The 20579-nt window shown below is 38.5% G+C and overlaps 1 protein-coding gene across 1 annotated transcript in view; it reads right to left on the bottom strand.

Annotated features, from left to right (window-relative positions):
- ptprfa (protein tyrosine phosphatase receptor type Fa) overlaps positions 1-20579 on the bottom strand; it is a 248912-nt gene that overhangs the window by 144804 nt on the left and 83529 nt on the right. The window lies entirely within an intron of this gene.

The raw sequence follows: 20579 nt of genomic DNA, 5'->3' as shown, positions 1-20579 counted from the left end.
AATGACAAACAAACGCGTTTCCATTAGGTACTTTTCCCTCTAGTGAGCCGCTATGGGTGTGGTTTGGGAGAGAGGATCCACCCAACTTTACTGGTTAGCAGCTCAGGTAGTGGCTCAGAAAGTACCTGCCTTGGGTAGGTACTTTCTGAGCGACTACCTGAGCCACTGCTAACTAGTCGATGCCGATTGGATACGGTTGAGGCGGCGACTTTGTGCATGCATGATTCATTTGCAGACTGGATACTGAGGGGTTAACATCTCCTGCTCTGACTGCAGCTGGGAGAGACTGCTGCGGGAGGACTGGGCCGCTTGTGAGTGCTTTGGGACGGCGCCTGCTACTTGTTAAGAAGAGTAGGAACAAGTCTCCAAAAGTCTCCAATAACACCAGAAAAAGTCGCTAGATTTGTCGCTAGTCGCTTTTTTGAAAAATAGTTGCTAGAAGGGTCTGAATAGTCGCTAAATATAGCAAAAAGTCTCTAAGTTGGCAACGCTGCTTGCGTCAATCTGTTGTCACATTCGAATTCCATTGGTTAGCCGCTACAAAACCTGTATGGGAACAGAGGCCGAGGGGAACTAACTAGTGGGCGTAGCCAAAACACTCAGCCGCTTTCCAAAAAGTATTTAAAAAGTACTGTGTGGAAACACGCCTATTGGTACTCATGACAGCTGGACATGATCAGTGGATGGTGTCAGTTCAGACTTCAGTCAATCATTGGATGGGTTCTTCAGCCTAGATTCTGTGTAGTGTGAGACTTCCCTGCTCATCCCACAACCTTAAGCTTGTGAAGTCGCTACCTGAAAATCAAACATAGTACCTCTAATGTAAATATTGCTGGGCCACTGCATGACTAATCCTTTTATAGAATTTCTCGTCATGGATCTGTGTGAACGAGAGCGAGGGCCATGCAATTTCACCCCGGGGTGGCATGCAATCTGAAGGAGAAAGGCCCCGACCGTGCTCATATAATCTGAAATGTTATAGTGTGGTTAAAGGCCAGTCCTGCCCAATTATGAATGAAACATAACAACATCATGGCCTGAAAATCCCTTTCCACACGTGTCAGTGCTGCTTTGGATGGACACAGCAGCAGAGCTTCACACACCTCATGTCATACAAGCGTGAAAAAATTAAATAAAAAGGGCACCAGCTGCATGGAATACATAAACAGTGTTTCCTCTAGGATTTTTTTCAGCAGTCAGGGTAAAGGTTTATTCCTCTCCTGGAGGGTGTGTAAATATCAATCTGCAATTTAGAAAGTATAAAAAATGACACTCGACTGCCAAACAAGCGTTAGAACCAGTGTTTCCCACAGGATTTTCTGAGACATTCTAATGCCACTATTCCTTCTTAATCATTGCATATTTTAATGAATTATTTAAAAAGAGAATAAGGGTTCTTCTATGTTTTATTTAAAGACATCATATTTTGACACTCTTCTTGTCATTTCTGTAGTTGACTCTGCTAACACATCCATGTGCTCTTATTTTGAAAGCTGCATTTGTTTGCTTTTATTTTGAAGGCGTGTCTAACGCGATCTTACCCTAACACTTAGTAACGTTAGCTAGCCATCTGCTCTAACAGGCAGTCTAAACTCACTCTCTGCTAACAGAGTGCTCGCGCTGTTATGGTTGTTATGACATCTCCATTTGCTCGTCCCTTCAGCGAGAGAGCGCTGTGGTCACTGCTACAGAATAAATAAAAATAAAACAATCTTTTAATAAAAGATTACCAGAACACAATCAAATTGACAATGTTGGCTCCGCCTCGTTTCCTGTCCTGCTTATTTTATACTGTAAGGTTTGTGCATATATAATTATTTGCGGAATGGCTTGGACGTTCTTAACTTCCTTTCTTTCTTTCTTTTCACTTTTGGGAGTTTAAGGGGAATATCAAAATTTATTTTCATGCGTCATCAACCAATTATCTCAGAAACAAATCCTGCATAAGTAAGAATGTGCATGCATCTAGTGGTTGAAAGTAACTAAGTACATTTACTCAATACTGTACTTAAGTATAATTTTGAGGTACTTGTACTTTACTTGAGTATTTCTATTTTATGTAACTTTATACTTCTACTTCACTACATTTTGAGGCAAATATTGCATTTTTTACTCCCCTATTTTTAGCTGACAGCTTTAGCTACTTTCAGGTTGAGATTTAATATGAAAAACATGATACATTTAGAGTGATTAGACATTTGTTTTTAAATAATACCTCAGAACAGTTTATAAAGTAGTTAAAATGAGCCCTATCTATACAAAATTAAAATGCTGCTTAGATAAATGCATCAATACAAATAATGCAATAATATATTTAGAATATATATTTAAAAAATCAGATAGTGGTCCATTCTGCATAACAAGTACTTTTACTTTTGATACTTTAAGCACATTTTGATGCTGATACTTTTGTACTTTCACTTCAGCAAGTTTTGAATGCAGGACATTTCATTGTCATTTCACAGTGAAGTATTAGTGCTTTTACTTAAATAAGAGATCTGAATACTTCTCCTACAACCACCTGCATACATGAGAAAAAAAAAACATTTCTAGCAAGTCGGGCATCATATGGCTCTGCATTTTTTTTAAATTTTAGGGCACCTTAGAGAGCACTTTATCATGTTACATCTCCCATGGGAGCATCCACTTGTGAGAACATGTAGACAATGAGTCTAACTGTCAGTGTTGAGCAGACAGTCTGTGTATTCAGGATCAAATGTTGATTACTTTCTACAATAGTGCTGCACATTGTTTGGTAATGGAATGGTTGGCATATGACTTGATGTTATAGGACACAGGTGGCATGGAGTATGACATTTAAAAGCAACTGCTTGAAAGCTTTAAAACAGTGAATAAGGCCAAATACCAAAATATGACTCATGACTGAAAATTTAATGACAAAAATGCTCATAAGGAGGTTACATGGGAAAGCATTGAAAGAAACAACCTCATGGCGAGGAAAAAGAAACATCTTTTAAAAAGTTTAGCTTTCTCTCTGCCTATTGCATTTGCTAACTTTTAGTATTTTATGGTTAAGTAAATGAGGAGGCATGAACTGAAAGTTGGTGGCTGGGGGAGAAAGGTTCTGGGCACCTTGCAGACACAAGGGGGAGACTGACTGTCCAAGAGCTCCAAAAACCAACCTGCAGTGAAGCCAGCAAGCTCTGAAAATGATCAGCGTCCTCCATCTGTCACACCGGTCACTGGTTTTATTTTGAAAAGTAACTTCCCTCTCGTTTCAGGTCACTTGCCTTTCCTCCTGTGTCATGGTCTGGTGTCTTCCCTGATTCCTGATTGTTTCCACCTGTGTTTCCCTCCCCCGTGTGTGTATATAGTCTGTGTCTTCCCCTGTCCTTGTTGCCAGAGTATTTCGTCGTCCTGTCAAATACGTCCAGCCTTGTTCACAGTCCTGTCTCGAACCAAGTTAAGTGTGTCAAGTTTTGTTTGTTGAATAGCTTTTCCTCTGAAACAGAGTGATTTTTTTGTTCATAGTTTTCTGGTTAGTTTCTTTATTTTCAAAGTCTGAGTAATTTTTTGTAGCATTGTTTTCCTCCTTTTGGAGCGTTTTCTGTTTGTTAATTTTATAACCTAGATTAGAGTAGATAGTTTCTGAGCCTGTGAGCTTTTCCTCTTCAGAGTGATTTTGTTTTGTTTCTTAATTTTCATAGAATATTTCCTATAAGATCAGAGTAGTTATTTTTTCCTCCTTCGGGAGTGCTTTTTGTTCTGTATTTGTTTTGTGTTCTTGGTGTGTCTTCGGACCTTCTAGAAGTTCATAGCTTGTTTATTTATCATTGCTGTCTAAGAGAAATCTATTCAGATAAATAAAACCTGTCATTACCGCTGCCTATCTGCATCTGAGTCCTCCTTTTTGCCCAAGCCTGACACCATCTTACTGAGACAGACTCCGGAGGGAGTTAAATGTTAGAACATGATGACTCCAGACTTTGAGAATTTTTCTCTTATTTCTTTACAGACAGATCTTTATCCAGTTCCATTCTGATTTTATTCAGTTTTACTCGATCACTTGCATCTATATTTTTGATAGCGCTTTGATATTATTTATTTGATCATTAATTATTTTTTTCCTTGTATTGGGGTAAAACAGTCTTCCCCTTACAAGGACAGTGGCATGGATTTTCCACACATCTTAGCATGCAGTGTGACAGGCTCCCTGTGCCACACTGGGACAGCCTCTAATAAAGAGCTTAGAATGGGCTTTGAGCAGGGGAGGAAAGATACTGTGGTGACAGATCACAAAATGAAAATCCAGGCTGGTTGAAAAGCCAGTGGAAGACTCCTAATGTCAGAATTAAAGAATCCTCACTCCAACAAGTAAGCAAATCAAACCAGCCAATTATTTATGTATTCATGGCTGCGTAAAGAGCAGTATACCATGGACCATACATCAAAACCTGCATAAGGATGGGGCTACTGAGAACACATTGAATTCTTGGTGCAGTATTGCTGAATCCTTGAAAGGCATGATATAAGGTTGAGTGTTGCATTGAGCCCATCATTGACCAGATGCTTAGTCCCTCGTTTATATTTTTCCATTCATTTTTTATGTTCTATGTGGTATTATTGTATTTTTTTTATCTTATTTTATTTTAATGTATTTTATTTTTAATTTTCTTACTTTTACATAATGTGTGCATTTGTTACAGCCAAGGACACGTTCTTATGTTCTAGGTGTGTTGTATATTTGATTGTGAAAGTCAGTGCCATTGTTTATATGTCGTATCATGGTGCATTTTTTATACTTTGTATGGCTTTCTTGAATTGTGAAAACAAGTACAAATTAGATCACAAAAAAGAAAACCTTCATTAATATTGGGAATAGTGTGCAATAATGTATTTTCCATACCATTTCACCTTGCAATCTTGTAAAAAATCGCAATGCGCTAAAATTCCCATTCAAATGAATGGCAGACTGATGTAAAAAGAACACCTCACTGTGCCAAATTGCTATACTTTAAAGGCCTACTTGGTAGTTTAGAGCCCCCCTACAGCTTTGGGGTGTATATTTCAGAACACTGTCATAAAAAAACTTGAGTCACCCCTCCCCCTTTCTACCGCTGTGCCATGTGCATTTGTTGCCCACGGAGCCGGCAGAGAAACATCTTGGGTCTGAGTTATTAGCATAGGTTATTATGTAGCACTGTGAGGCCCAAAGCGACATGCAATTCTGAATTTGTCCCATGTAAGAGACATACAGGGAATGAATACATAACCTCAGTTGTCTGTAGACATAGATTACAACAACCCAATGCAACAGACGATACAATCCAGCTGCTACTGAAAACAAACGTTTGCTTTGGAGCTAGCGCGATAGCCAGCCAGTGACCGATGATGGTAATGGATTGAACACATTTATAAACACTATTTATGAGTAGAATCGCCAGGTCAGCGTCTGTTTTGGTCACTCGCTCTCTTCCTCTTCCTCACCTCCTCTGCAGAACATCCTTTCTTAGGTCTTTTTGTTGGCTCAGCCATGACGAACATGTAATAGTATGAACAGCTTGTTCTTATAGCTAGCCGGTGTGGCTAACCGGTTCTTGAGGGGTTGTCTGTATGTAGAATTGCCATAAATAGTTCCGTTTTATCGCTCATTCTCGCTACTCACGAAACTCACCAAGCCTCTGATGCCGGGACGCAAGTACAGATCTTGCAAGGCTAGTTTTCCACCAGGAGACAGCAGAGGGGGCAGAAATCTGTGCCCAAACAGGTAATTTTACCATCACAATGATTTGAAAATGCTGCAGAGTTCTGCTTTAATGTAGAAAAAAGATTTAAAGTTGGAACGAATCACAAGACTCCCACCCATATCATATAAATGGGCATAATAAATGGGAATTTTTTCATCAGTTGAACGGTTTTCATGAAATCCCAGTTTAAGTTTTGTGATTTTTTTTCAAAGCATTTCAGCGTTTATAATGGGTGTGTATTGGATGGAATGTTCAGAGCTAGAGTGGAGGACGTCACACTTAAAGTGGAGAGAGGCTGGGAAATTATCTGATTTTATTTTCACACAACCTCTCCCACTACCCACAACTTTTACTCTTCATAAATCATTTCTATGCCAGATTATAGAGAAATTTGTGCTGGTCGCAGACATTCTACTCCAGATTCCGTCGGATTTACAGATTTGGCTCAGTGTGCCTCAATGTGACAGCAACTCCAACCAACTGTCCCATAGAGTCTAATATTAATTGGGACCAGAAAATTCTAAAAGAAACAGAAAAAGACAGTTTTCTAACTTACGATGTTGCTCACATTTTTTTAACTTCAGACATGAAACCTACATCATCTTGTTCAGGAGAGCCTTATCTTTCTGATTGGCAGAATATTTTGTTGTTAGGACTCATGTTTTCTTTAAAAAGAGGAGTAGTTTGAGAGGTGTGCTCTCCATTAAATTACCTTCTCAGCTGTTAGATATCAACTGATAATGTGTAATCACCATAGCAACCTGCCAGCATGAGGGAGCCAGGTCATGATGGCCCAGGCGTTCAAAATAAAAGCCCCACAAAGAGACTATAACAGTTTGGTAGAATAAAAGCCTGAGAAGTAACTATAGCTTAACAGGAAAACTAGAACATCCTGTTCAAAATAAAAGTCCCACAAAAAAGTAGATCTAATAGTTAAAGTAACTATGTCTTGGTAGATACTGTATCAACTGATAGTGTGTGTCCCTCCACTCTCCAGTCTCTAATTGTGCACTCATCACCATAGCGACCAGCTAAGATGACTCAGCCAGGTTAGAATGGCACAGGCCTTCAAAATAAAAGCCTGACAAAGTAGCTATATCTTCACAGTTTAGTAGAATAAGTAGAATAATAAGAAATTTCCGCTGGAATTTTCTAGCAAAAGTGGGGCTTTACAGAAAAAGGATTTGCATTTGTTTTTTTAACAGACTAAGATGACTGAGAGAAACATCCTGAAACCCTAAAACATCTTGTCTCAGGTGACGTGGTCCCAACTATTAACTATTGAGAATTGGATCTTCGACATGCTCCATGACAATAGAGCAAAGCTGGTTACTCATGTGGATCTTATACCCCTCCCAAGACACCTGGTATTCATGCATGAGCTCTGTGAGCTTAGCAAATGAAAATACTTAATAAATGCAGCTGCCCCAAGGCTACACAGACACGCACTAGAGAGAGGAGGAATTATCATGCCTTCTCAAGGAGACTACAACTAAAGACTGCTACTACATTTGGTTATTAAAGTTTGCAAGCAAGCAATGGTGAGAGAAGCTGTCATTGCACTGCAGCTGAATGGCTGTAAATTAAAGTGTGTTTACCCTCCTCTCTTCCAGACAGGCAATATGGACCCATAAGCACATACGTCAATATTGCACACTACAATTTAGAAAATGTTTAAGTGATATATGACCTATCAGCTTGATATAAGATGTCTGTTGGTGAAGCTGTTAAGCTTAAGCAAAGTGATGGACTATCATATTAGAAATCCAACCCATCACAGACGTTCTCTAATATTCCACTCGGCTCAAACTTTTCATTGGCCGCTTGAGTAATTCACTTTCATTCAGCTGAGGAAGTGTATTTATTCACACTCAAAAAGGAAATACTTTGCCAAAAAAGGTGTCATAAATCAAATCCATAAAGACTTAATTGAGAGGGTAGACTGCTCCATTATTAGATTAACTGCATTCAAAACTTATACTATGAATTGAGTCAAGTGGATGCAGAGGTGAGTCCCAGGGTTGTTTCCCTGTTGGGTCTGGCAAGGCTTCACTGACAACTGAAGCAGAAGAGCTTCAGTTTTCACACTGCAATGTTACTAATATACTGGGTGTCAGAATCACTTCTAGCCAAGGCGTGTCAACAATTTAAAGCTTATAAACACATTTTATTAAAAAACAAATCAAGTTAGATTTCTCCCAAACAGAAAAAACATCAGGCCCTTGACACCCTCCAACTTGTCTAATTTGGTTACAAATGAATCCTGGCAGATAAGGTTAAGTTCCAAGCTAACATTGCAGGTGCTTAATGAAACTTTCAATGATCTAAAGTGGTAAAACAAACTTTAAACCATGAACATATAACAACATATCAGTTACTTCAGCAATAATTGTGTTGGAAATTAATCCTAAACACAACAAACAGCAGCTCATTCATACCAAATATATGTTATGATGCAACACTCTGCAGCAGTTGTGTTATGTTCGTTTCTCAGGAACAGCAATAGTGTTCGTGGGTCAATTTGACCCGGAGCATGTTTAATTATCCAAAAGTGTCAAAAAATAAAAAATCCTAATAAACCTTATTTTTTCATTATTAACTCCAATACTAACCATTGCAATCAATATTTAATGCATGGTTCAATAAGGATCATTTCAAAAACGCATGTTAGAACTTTTTTTATGTACATTGGAAAGACCTACATATAAAATACAATGGTTTTAAATGACAATTTTACATTTTAACATTTTTTAAATTTTATTCTACATTTTTTTTCTTTTTATGAAAAAATACTTTAAACTATTTTTTATTAGATTTTTAAACTTTGAAATGGTTCAGTTTGACCCATAACATAACATAACATAACATAACATAAAAATGTCAGTTGTGCTCATGCTCACGTCGTATAATCGCTGATATTCAGTATTACAAATTTGTCAACAGTTTTCAGTCTGTTAAAAAGCTTTTTTTTTATGGGTATGAACTAGAACTACTAAAGATCCAAATTAAGAACCAGTAAAAAGGGAGTAAAGTTACTCAGTATTTGAAAATGGTCTTGAAGAGGTGGCTGTGGTATAACAGATCAATGCTGTTGCATGTTAACATCATTTAGCACTTTTTTCTTGCTGATGTTGCGGTCCTGGTGCAGACAGACAGGCCTCTCTGCAGCCTGACGAGCCAGATGAGGATCACTTACACTCAGTGCTTCCCCAGACTGAATGTGGCTGCAAAGGGAATACTTTGGACAAGAAACAATGATGCTAATGTAGAGAAGATTAAATCAGAACGGCTATACTGTTCCAAGGCTTGGAATTGCAATTGCAATTACTTCTATACATCCATCAAAATGTTCAATACCATCAAAATACAAAAACTCCTCTTTGATGGTGAGATGCTGTATTGAGGTGATTTATCAAAAAATTCAGGTGGAGCATCATTTTAGAGTTGCATGGATCGTTTACATAAAATGATGGGTTCGAATAGAGATACAAGCGCAAGTTTCTAAATGTTTTACTCTCAGAATTACTCTTGGTTTCTGTTGTTGGATTGAGAGAATTTTTTGAGTGGTCAAAGTATTCCTCTTTTAATTTACTACAATTCTGCTAAAACAATCAGCAGCTGTGAGAGCAGTTAACCAATGTCAGGCCTTGATAGCCATTAGACTCCAACAAACCACTGAGCATACTTTTGGCATTCAAGCAGTGCAACAACACCAGCCCCAGTGCTTTAAATACAAACACACCACCAGTGTTGTGTGGCAGACAGAGGGTGACCTGGGAGACTTAGAACAAGAAACAACACGCCTCTCTGATTCTTGCAATTTCTCAAAGACCGCCCTTGCCCATCTCGATCCATCACGTTAATCAAGATGCCAGACTGCCTCTCGGAAGGAGCTCTGTGCTCTTAATAAGATCTTCCTGGCAAATTAAAAGAGCAAAGGAGCATCTCAGTGTGAGCAGGGAAGAGGGCGAGGGCAGGACGAGGCATTTCCAATATTTGCCCAGTGCAGCACCAATTAAGGCTGCCTCCTACCTTTCTCCTGGGTACACACAGTATTTAGTTCAGCAAGAGGAAAAACTTCTGAGGGATTCTTTGAAAATACTCACTTATTCTGCTGCTGTGCAAATCATTTTTTAAATCACCAATGACACCAATTGACACATTATTTACACAAAATATCCATTCCTGCATTTATCCGTTCTCTCTTCAACTTCTGCTTATCCTTCGTAGAGAAGCAGAGGACAAGACTCTGATCTCAATATCAACAGTAAATGCTATGATCCTCCAGAACAGCTGCAGTGATAAACAGCATTCTTCTAAAGGATATTCCCTTAGTGTTTTGATGATGGTGATTTGCAAAGAAAGAATCTGACAATCATGAGGGAAACTAGAGGTGTGAATCCCCAGAGGCCCCACGATACCATTCTATCCCGATACTTGAGTCACAATACGATATTATTGGGATTTAACTGTTTAGATGCATTTTGTGTCCACAAGATTAAATTCAATCAATAATTGTTTTGTCAAATAAGACAAAATTCTCAGTCTATTCATCTCCAGTCTTTTTTATTTCTCCACAATTAGAGTCAAACCCACAGACTGACCAACAAAGTATTCAGTCAAATCAAACTTTTCTCAACTTTAAGCTTCACTGCTCTTAATTTTTTTGAATGAACATCAAACTTCCCAACGTGATATTTCTTAGATCTTCTAGTTTCGTATGATACCAGTATCTTCGGTATATTCATAAAAGTGAGCCAGCTACGGCCTCCGGAAAAAACAATATCGGCGAAAATACTGCAGGCCTGCCAGCCTTCGGAACGCTAAATATTGATACTTCACAGCCATGAATTAGAGGTAACACCAGGCAAGGCTTGGTGCAACCTTCTCATGTCATTCTCCCGTGAGCTGCTGCTGATACTGGAAAAAAGAAAAACACATCAAATATGTGGATCATCTGAGGCGCCACCACCTCGAGGTGCTGCATCACCTCAGCATTAATTTTCCCAAGGGGCCACATGACCAATACCACGAAGGTTGCAGGGGCCGGACCAAAACTCTGAACTAAATTCTGCTTACAGTAAATTTTCTGGTTTTGAGCTGCTATTGATAAGAATATATGTTATGATAAGACTATTATTGTGGAGTAAATCAAATATAGCAGTAAAAAGTAGTAAATACTGCAATCACTATATCACTTTTCCATGTATAACTGTAAATGACCTTTAGCAAGGTTCCTATTGGTGTATTTGTATTATATAGCTTGTTTTTTCATGTTTGTAAATTTTCTAGGTGTTTTACAATGTTATTTTATTTTGAAAAGGCGCCGTCCAGTGTGAAACGGGTGCTTTTATTTTGAAAGGTAGTGACAGGAAATAACAGGTAGGACGGTAAAAATTAAAAACGAACGGTAAATAATAACGAGTGCGTCGTAATTCATATAAAGTTGATATAAAGTATCAAAAAGGCTTCTATAGTGCCTGGCTGACAGGGGAACAAGGTTTGTTAAAGTTTATTTTCTTCTGTCATATATATTACTGGCTATATTTGTTGTCTTAACTATAGTAAAAGTGCTTGTTTGCTCAAGTGCTAATGCTAATGTTTGTTAGCTCTTACGGTGGATTCACAAGGTGACCAAGGAATGTCTTATTTTTATGTCCACGGAGCTAGTTTTAAATAAATCTTGTGAACTATCAGTTAAAGAGTGGAGTCTTTGCAGGTGGGTACATAAACCGCCTTCAAAATAAAAGCACTGCGGTTATATTGATTTCTAATTTCTGGGTAACCTCATGCGGGCCGGACGAGGACAGCCAACGGGCCCGATGTGGCCCGCGGGCCGCCCAATGCCCTGGTCTGGTCTATGATCTGTCTCTCCTGATATCAGCACACATCCCTGCCAGATGGCTGACCTTCACTTGTTTAATCAGAAGTAAATAGTTGCAAGATCATTTATTTGCATTTCTCATTTAACTCTGCCACACACACACACACAGGCATCGCCACCATCACTAATTACTGAACATACAGATAACCTCCATATAGACATTTCCTAAGAAGCTGTTAATGGAGCTTTTTGAAGCAGAGCCTTTGAAGACGCACGCCCCTGAGGGGCTCACAGGCATGTGGAGTTTACATAAAGGCCAGAGCATTATACTTAGCAGTTTCAGGACTTTTGCATAATTACCCATCAAATGTCTGCATTGCCAATTGTGTGAAATACAAAGCGGTAATTTAAATATGGCGATAAAGGCACACGCATTCATGGTTTTGTACTTGATTGTTCACATTGGACCATGATGCATCTAGAGGTGGTCTGGTTTACACTGTGATCAGATCTAAGGTGTACACCACATTTGTTTGGTTACGATATTAAGAATAACATTCTGTCAGCCTCTCCTTTCACATGGCAGCCTTTTCTTGAGAGTATTCAACATTGTTTTCCATGGCCTGAGACTACATTTACATTTAGTCATTTAGACGCTTTTATCCAAAGCGACTTACAGAAAGAAAGGGGAACAATCAAGGAATAGTGCAATAAGAGCCATTAGTGCATCAATAAGTGCTAGTGACAATTATTTTAAGGAGTAGAACTGTCGTGTGGTGCTAGGAGAGAAGATGCTCTCTGAAGAATTGGGTCTTCAGGAGTTTTTTAAAAGGTAGAGAGTAGGGTTGTCTACTAAAATGTTGTATCCGGATACAATACTCATTCTCAAAAGTATCGATACCCCCGACCTTTCGTTTCAAACTTACCTATTACTGATGTTATCGTGGCCGGTGGCCCGCATTAATGTTGCCCGTGTTATTATTAGCCATTTGCCGCAGCTAGCAATTAAAGGCTGACGTCACGTTAATGATTATAAGCAACGTAAATAAATAAATAAATCAGGCACGTAGTATGCCCATATTACGTTTATTGACACAGTGTCAGTATACATAAGCATAGAGTTAATAAGTTTATATAAATGTTGGTGACTGAAAAGTGTTATTTTCTCTCTTGAAGACCCAGAAGGAAGTAGAGAAAAGTCATCTTATCCAGCTTGCCTAATATTTTTGCACAGCATACAACCTCAAAATATTGTTCCAATTGTTATTGTTTATTGTATTTATTCATTTTTTGCACTACCTCAGACCTGAAGCTTGTTATCATAGTTGCAGTTTCTTTCTTGCCCAACTGTTTTTTATTATAAATATTTAACCTGTGGTTCTGTTAATTTTTACATGTTGCATTTTTCTTGATAATAATTTTACGATCTTTGTTTTTATCCTTGTGGTATCGAAAATGGTATCGAGTATCGAATATTTTCCTGTGTATTGGTATCGAGTTGAAAATTTTAGTATCGTGACAACCCCAGTAGTGAGGGACGCCCCTGCTCTGGTAGGAACTGGTAGTGTTTTCCATCAACAGGGAACAAGAAATGCAAAAAGTAGGGTAAGGCTGATGTAAAAATGTTTAAACCGGTTTGATATTAAGCCCAACACTGGACCAGCCAATCAGTCATTCATCCATTATCCTTGACAGCTTATCCGATCTTGGGTCCCGTGGGGGCTGGAGCCCATCCCAGCTGACATTAGGTGAGAGATGGGTACACCCTGAACAGGTCACCAAACACCGAACCAGACTATAGACTGTATATAAATAATGGACATAGTCTCCTTAACGTCACCCATTGGTTTGTGGATTGCCCGTTTGAAGGGTCGCTGTCCATCGATTTGGTAGCAACCTGAAAATCACAAGGAAGCCACGCCCCAAATCACACCGTTTGAACATCTATTTTCGTCTAAGTAGGACCATTATTGATTATTAACACACCATACTGTTGCTTGAAACTAGCAATTGAGACCAAAATCTTGCCACAAGCATTTTACTGAGCTTATTGAGAAGTAGTCTCATTTTGTACTGAGATAGATAGGACCAGACTTCTTTTGCAACCAATAGTGTCGCCCCCTACTGGGCTTTTTTTCTGGCACTTCCGCATTTGATTCACTGCTCAGACCAGGACGTTGTCATAAGATATTTCAATGGAAGTTTTTAACAGCTGCGACAGTGTGTGGCTTGCATTATTTTCACCCTGTGAGTCTCTGTGTGTGTGTGTCATAATGGCAAAATATGGTCCTAGACCACTACTGTTGCAGGAACCACCAAAAAAGAAGCAGTTCTGAGTACTTTGCTAGCTGTTTATACTGTCTGTGTGTGGACAGATATTGTCAAAGTGATAGAATCAAAACTGTGAAAGACACAGTTTATTTATGTGTCTACTATAGTTTGTGTTTACTCTTTTTTGGGCATGTAATTAAACAAAACTAAACTTAAAGTATGGAATATGAACCACTTTATACAATGTAACCTAAAATGATTCAGTCTTCAAACAAGGCATGCAGGACCTACCTTAGTTAAAGTTTAGTGATGAAAATTCCCTGACAAATTAGTAATTAGTTACATAACTAAAACTATAGACCGTAAACCTGGGGCCCAGTTAACTCAGTTGGTAATCTCACCACGGTGAGACAAGGAGAGGTTTATGATCTAATAAACGGTTTAATAGTTTTAATTGACAGCCAAGAGGACGATGAAGCAGGTTGAAATAAAAAAAAAAACAGTAGTGCAATGGAGTATTAGGGCCAAGTATGAAAAAATATAAAAAAATAAATACGGAACTGGGGGAGGGGGGTAATATTTCGAGAAAAAAGTTGCACATTTATGAGAAAAGAAAGTCGGAGAAATAGGCTAGTGTTTTCTTTTTCAAGGAACTCCATCACCACAGAAGCTGCAGTATGTCTGCAGGGAGAGACTTCAACAAATTATAGTTAACAATCAGATTTAGCAATAAGGAAAGATTCTTGGTTTTAGGCCAGAATCACCATATTATCACAAGTATCCGGACTTTGAAGAGACATTGCTGTGAATTGGGCCTATTCAGAAGAAAACACCGTACTAATCTGGATGAGGTGAGAGCTTTTCTGGGTCAGGAACTATAACACAATGGACGGATGCAAGAATACCGCTTTTTTTTTTCTCGTAGATTTGCTACTTTTAATCCTAAACTTGGCCCTAATACACCATAGAAATGTATGTTTTGTAACTAAAGCAGTTTACAGGGCATGCTTCTCCTCAGTGCAGTTGTTGCTCTCAATGACAGAATAAGGGAGTAAAATGGCCGATACATGTGTGCTATAAATAGCAATGGCTTCAATTGATTGAGCGATAAATCCCTCCCTACACTGTAGAAATCTATTGTAGCCACCAGAGGTATAATTTAGCCTTTTTTGCTGAAATGCCGCCTTTTCCCATGGGGATCATTAACGTTTCATTCAGTCTTTTGATGTCACTGCAGGTAACTTCCTGACAGATGGCTTCACAGTGTGACAAGAAAGTTAAAGACTTTTTCCCTACAAGTTAGAGATGGTGTAACTGAATACACACGAGAGCATGCTTCAAATCCTCCGTGGAGCTCTGACTGAGAACTCTAATTATATAAAAGTGATTCTCAATGTCACCAGTGAGTCAGGCAGAGATCTAGGCCAATAAGAAAATAAACAGCTATTTCCAAACAAGACTGAAATCTGATGGCTTTAATTGCTTCTTTATCAGCCTTGCGCGCGCACGTGTGTGTGTGTGTGTGTGTGTGTGTGTGTGTGTTTGTGTGTGTGTGTGTGTGTGTGTGTGTGTGTGTGTTTGTGTGTGTGTGTGTGTGTGTGTGTGTGTGTGTGTGTGTGTGTGTGTGTGTCATTGCACCTCCCTGTGCTGCTGTGTACTGTAGGCTATCTGTAGGCTATATTTGCCAGTTTGAGTTTGTGAGCCTGGGAGCTGAGTGTTGGGCCTGTTGTGGGAAGATAAACAGCAGAGGAAGATGGCAGATAGTCTGAAATCTCTTTACTGCAAAAGCCACTACAGAAGCATTGACCCTGAAAAAAACGCCCTTTTCCAAGAACATACAGTGGATTGGGGAAGGGAAAGCCATCCCTACAACACTTTAATCTGAGCCTATTTGGGTCTAAGGACCAAAGTATACATGCATTATGCACAAATCTAAAAGTAAGATTCAGCTTGTGAAATCAATGCTGCTTATAGTCATATTTCAACAGCACTGTTGCTTTCTGATGATGGGAACTTTGAACCGGCAAGAAGATCTCCAACCTTAATGACAGAATAGATCTTTTGTCAATACTATCCATATCGACACATATGAGCGTTTTGTCAAAATGAGGATTTCGGCGCAGTAACGTGGATTGTTCTAAAAATAGTACACATATCATTATACACACATGTACGGTTCACAGGTGTAAAAAAGGCTGCAATTTAGGTGAAATTAGGAAACAAAACCTTTGATCTAGGTAACAGTAAGTAATACAGTAAACATTAGAGGTGGGGGGGGGAATCGATATAGCATAGTATAGCGATATTTTGCGTGACAATATTATATCAATTTATGGCTGCCAAGTATCGATATTTAGCGTTAAAGTTATAGTCCTGCATTCAAAACTTACTGAAGTAAAAGTACAAAAGTATCAGCATCAAAATGTACTTAAAGTGTCAAAAGTAAAAGTGCTCGTAATGCAGAATGGACCCACTCAGATTGTTTTATATATTCTAAATATATTATTGCAATTTTTGTATTGATGCATTTATGTGAGCAGCGTTTTAATCTTGTAAAGACAACGCTCATTTTAAATACCTAACATACTTTTATTAGGTATCATGTAAAAATAAATGTCTAATCACTCTAAGTATCAACATCAAAATGTACTGAAAGTATCAAAAGTAGAAGTACTCGTTATGCAGAATGATCACATTCAGATTGCTTTATATATTCCAAAATCTTATTGGAATTTTATTATTCAAGCATTTATGTAAGCTACTTTGGGCTGCTTCCCTCTTACCTGTGTGCATACATGTGTTGAAACCAAACTAAACATGGTCTACGCTCGCAAATCATTGTACAGATGCTGGTACCAAGAGTGAGAACTGAGTTAGGTAAGAAAGCTTTTAGTTACGCCGCCCCTTTATCATGGAACAATCTGCAAAAAGAATTGAAATTGTCTGATTGATCACAATTGGTGAATTTAAATTGATTCTAAAGGATAAAGAAATAATTTCCCTTGGTCAGTGTGACTCCGACCTGACTCCGTATGAGTCTCTACTTGAGGCTCTTTCATTGATGTTGTGATGACTGTATTTGTATTTAATTGTTTACGTTAACTGTGTTTAAATGTTGTAACTTGTCATTTTTTATGCTGCTTTCATGGCCAGGTCTCTCTTGGAAAGGGATTTTTTAAATCTCAACGAGACTTTTTACCTGGTTAAATAAAGGACATATATAAGCAGCGTTTTAATTTCCTCAAGGTAGGCCTCGTTTTAACTACTTAATATACTGTTACGAGGTTTAATGTATCATATTTTTTATGTTCAATCTTGACCTGAAAAGTGGCGTAAAAGTACAATATTTGCCTCTAAATGTAGTGGAGTAGAAGTATAAAGTTGAATAAAATGGAAATACTCAAGAACAAATATTTCAAAATTGTACTTAAGCACAGTACCTGAGCAAAAGTACTGTTGTGTAATGTTCCAACACTGCACACGCCTTGTATTGAAGTTTGTTTTAGGGGAGACCGGTCTGGAACTCAAGACATCCTCCTCCTCTGCAGACCAACGCTCACTCACAGGTTTCAGTGTTTCCCTTTAGAACTACCTGTGTGAACGCAGGTGTGTGCGTGTGTGTTGGTGTGAGATTGAGTTTGCTGACGGTGTGAATATGTGAGGTAAACCTCCAATCTGGATGTGTTCATTCTGGGTTTCGGTGCTCAGTGTTCCAGAACCGCAGCTCTGTGCTCAGAAGAGCAGGCCAACCAGCAAACCTGAGCTGTAGCTGTAATTGGCATCGCTGCTTTAAAATCAAGTAGGATTTTTCCTCTTTTGAGAGCATTATGTGCCCTATGGAACTGCTATCCATCATTCTGAGCAAGCTGCTTTTGACAGATTGAAAAGAATATCTTTTATTTAACCTCAGCACCGTGGGGCCTGCTGCACATACAGAACATAATTAGATTCTTCAAGGATGACTAAACGTTATGTTCGTATGACTTGTTTGAGTCTCTCTGGTACATTCTGCATGGACATCAGCACCTACTTGCCCAATGATCTGCTTCTAAATGAGACACTTAAGACACAGATCATTTGAGTTTCCTGCTTGAAGCTTGTATAGAATTAGAAACTGGTCAGCAAAGAATACAGTCATGGAAAAAATTATTAGACCACCCTTGTTTTCTCTAATTTCTTGTTCATTTTCATGCCTGGTACAACTAAAGGTACATTTGTTTGGACAAATATAATGATAACAACAAAAAATAGCTAATACAAATATAATTTAAGAGCTGATATCTAGACATTTTCCATGGTTTTCTTGATAATGATTTTGGTTATTATCAAGAAAACCATGAAAAATGGAGGAGAAGAAGTGGAGAAGTGGCATTCAATGCACATTTAATGCACACAAGCTCGGATTCAGTTCTCTCATGCAGCAGAATGAATGAAGGAATACAGGACAGAATGATCTTATATATTCGTGGCTCAGTGCCAGCTATTCTTGTACACTGAAAGTACCAAAGGAATGTGTCTTTTCATGGTCAGCCTGTCAACACAGAAGCAACATGACTCAAATTCTGACAGTGCAGACATTAAGTTTGTTCCTGAAATTCACACCTGTCTAGTATAATCATTGCCCAACAGCATGAAAAAAAAACATTCTAACATTGCATTTTTATTAATTGAATCAATCTCTCGTATATGTTGCCAGCATGTGGCAGTATGTTGTATGTTGCATAAAAAAGTAGATCACTTTTTGTATGTCAGTCTTATTATTAGCAGAAAGCTGACTAATCAACCAAATGTACATCATCTGAACAGGATGCTCTATTAGAGAGTGTGTGTGTGTGTGTGTGTGTGTGTGTGTGTGTGTGTGTGTGTGTGTGTGTGTGTGTGTGTGTGTGTGTGTGTGTATCCTCCACACTCTAATTACCAAGGAGAAGAAACCTACAGGGTTCCCATCACAGCCACCACATCAGGCTCTTCTGTCCAAACACAGAACACACACACACACACACACACACACACACACACACACACACACGGTCCCAGTAAACAGCACCAAGATTTTAACTGCAGCACACACACACACACACACACATAGAATGTTGCTGATAATTCTCCACCAAAAATGGTTTTCACAACAACAAACATTGAAAAAGTACATCCAGTAAAGTACTTGCAAGTTCAAATGCCATTTCAGCATCAGCACCAGAGGGCATTTGGAGTGATATGTGGTTTCATAATAACAGTAACAATGACAAAGAAAGCTTTTTTAAATTGTTCCATTATTAATGCATTAACAGTATAAAAAGTAGTTCACAGGGTCTATTTATTCAAATGAAAAAAATAAAAACAACATCATCAGAACACTTTGTGTGTGTGTGTGTGTGTGTGTGTGTGTGTGTGTGTGTGAAAATTGTGATATGCAGCTCAACACGAACTGCTGGTTTCCTCCAGTGTTATATCACATCTATGTGACACAGAGTGTGTGTGTGTGTGTGTGTGTGTGTGTGTGTGTGTGTGTGTGTGTGTGTGTGTGTGTGTGATCCCGCGGCGTTGTGTCCTTAACTCTTTTAAACAGCCTACCTGACAGACAAGACCCAGGGCAAAAAAAACAAAACATCCTTAATATGGCAGCTGGACAGTCACAATTTAGAGACATTTTTGGGAGCATTAAATCAAAGTAGGGAGACATGTTCCTCCAGTCCTTGGTGGAAATCATTCCTTTGACAGTAAATCACAGACAGAAACCTGAGCTGTGTGTGTAAAAGTAAGTTGATTTAAGTTTAAGCAGTAGCAGATCATATGTCTTTTCTTTGTTTCACAGGCATAATTACTGTTAACCCTCTGTTAATCTTCTGTCTCATATCGTTGATAGTGCACGTTTGCAATGTGTCCCATGGATACCTGATTGGCACCCACCGACAAAGCAACAGGAGTTGTTTGTGTTGGTGTGCTTGATCAGCTTGTAAACATCCCAGAGCATCTCTGACTAATGTTGTGTGAGTCTATAATCCATTAACTGAATGACTCAAGTTCAAAAAGAGCACTTACAAATAATTTACAAAATCCCCAAAAGCCAGTAAAAGGTAGCTGTTCCTGGATTCAGTTACACTTACAAGGGAAGCTCTATCTCAGCTTTGTTTATTTAATTACATTCAACTTTACCAAACCATTTATTTTAAGAGGCAACATTGGTTTTGACTATACCAAATACACACACTTAAAAGGAGCTATTTGCAAGTAAAATTAGAATAAGACTTTGTATAGATATCTCAAAAAGGCAGGCAAAACTGAGCAAATTATCTCCCTTAATGTACTGAGAAGCAAACTGCAGTCGTTTGGCCTCACAGGAGGCAGTACTTAGTGATATTAAATCTGGAATAGATGGCTCATTGGACATCCAGTAAGTTTTGCTGCTGCATTCTTCCCAGAAGTACTGAGAGAGAACAGTTCTGATCCTGGGGAAGCTACTTTGAAAGGATAGCTTTGTAAACTACCATTTACTTATATAAATAATTGGTAGTTTGCAAAGCTATATATATATGAATATATATCCATTGTTTATTGAGGGGAAATTGACTGAGCATTGAGATTTTTGGAATATACATGCTGTCCAATTGATGTTGTACATGAATGATTGATGCCGACCTCTTCTATGAAAAGAACTCCAAATTTCTTCAGCCATTTTCTAAATATGAATGTGGTAATATGGTTATAATTATTAAGGTAATTTTGAAAATTACTTATGAAAATTATTAGTGGTGTCAACAATAATCGATTCGGCG

The sequence above is a fragment of the Centropristis striata genome, chromosome 9 (genome assembly GCF_030273125.1).
Source record: "Centropristis striata isolate RG_2023a ecotype Rhode Island chromosome 9, C.striata_1.0, whole genome shotgun sequence".
Classification (NCBI taxonomy): Eukaryota; Metazoa; Chordata; class Actinopteri; order Perciformes; family Serranidae; genus Centropristis; species Centropristis striata.
Note: the sequence above shows the minus strand (reverse complement) of the source record. Positions and strands in the feature narration are given on the sequence as shown.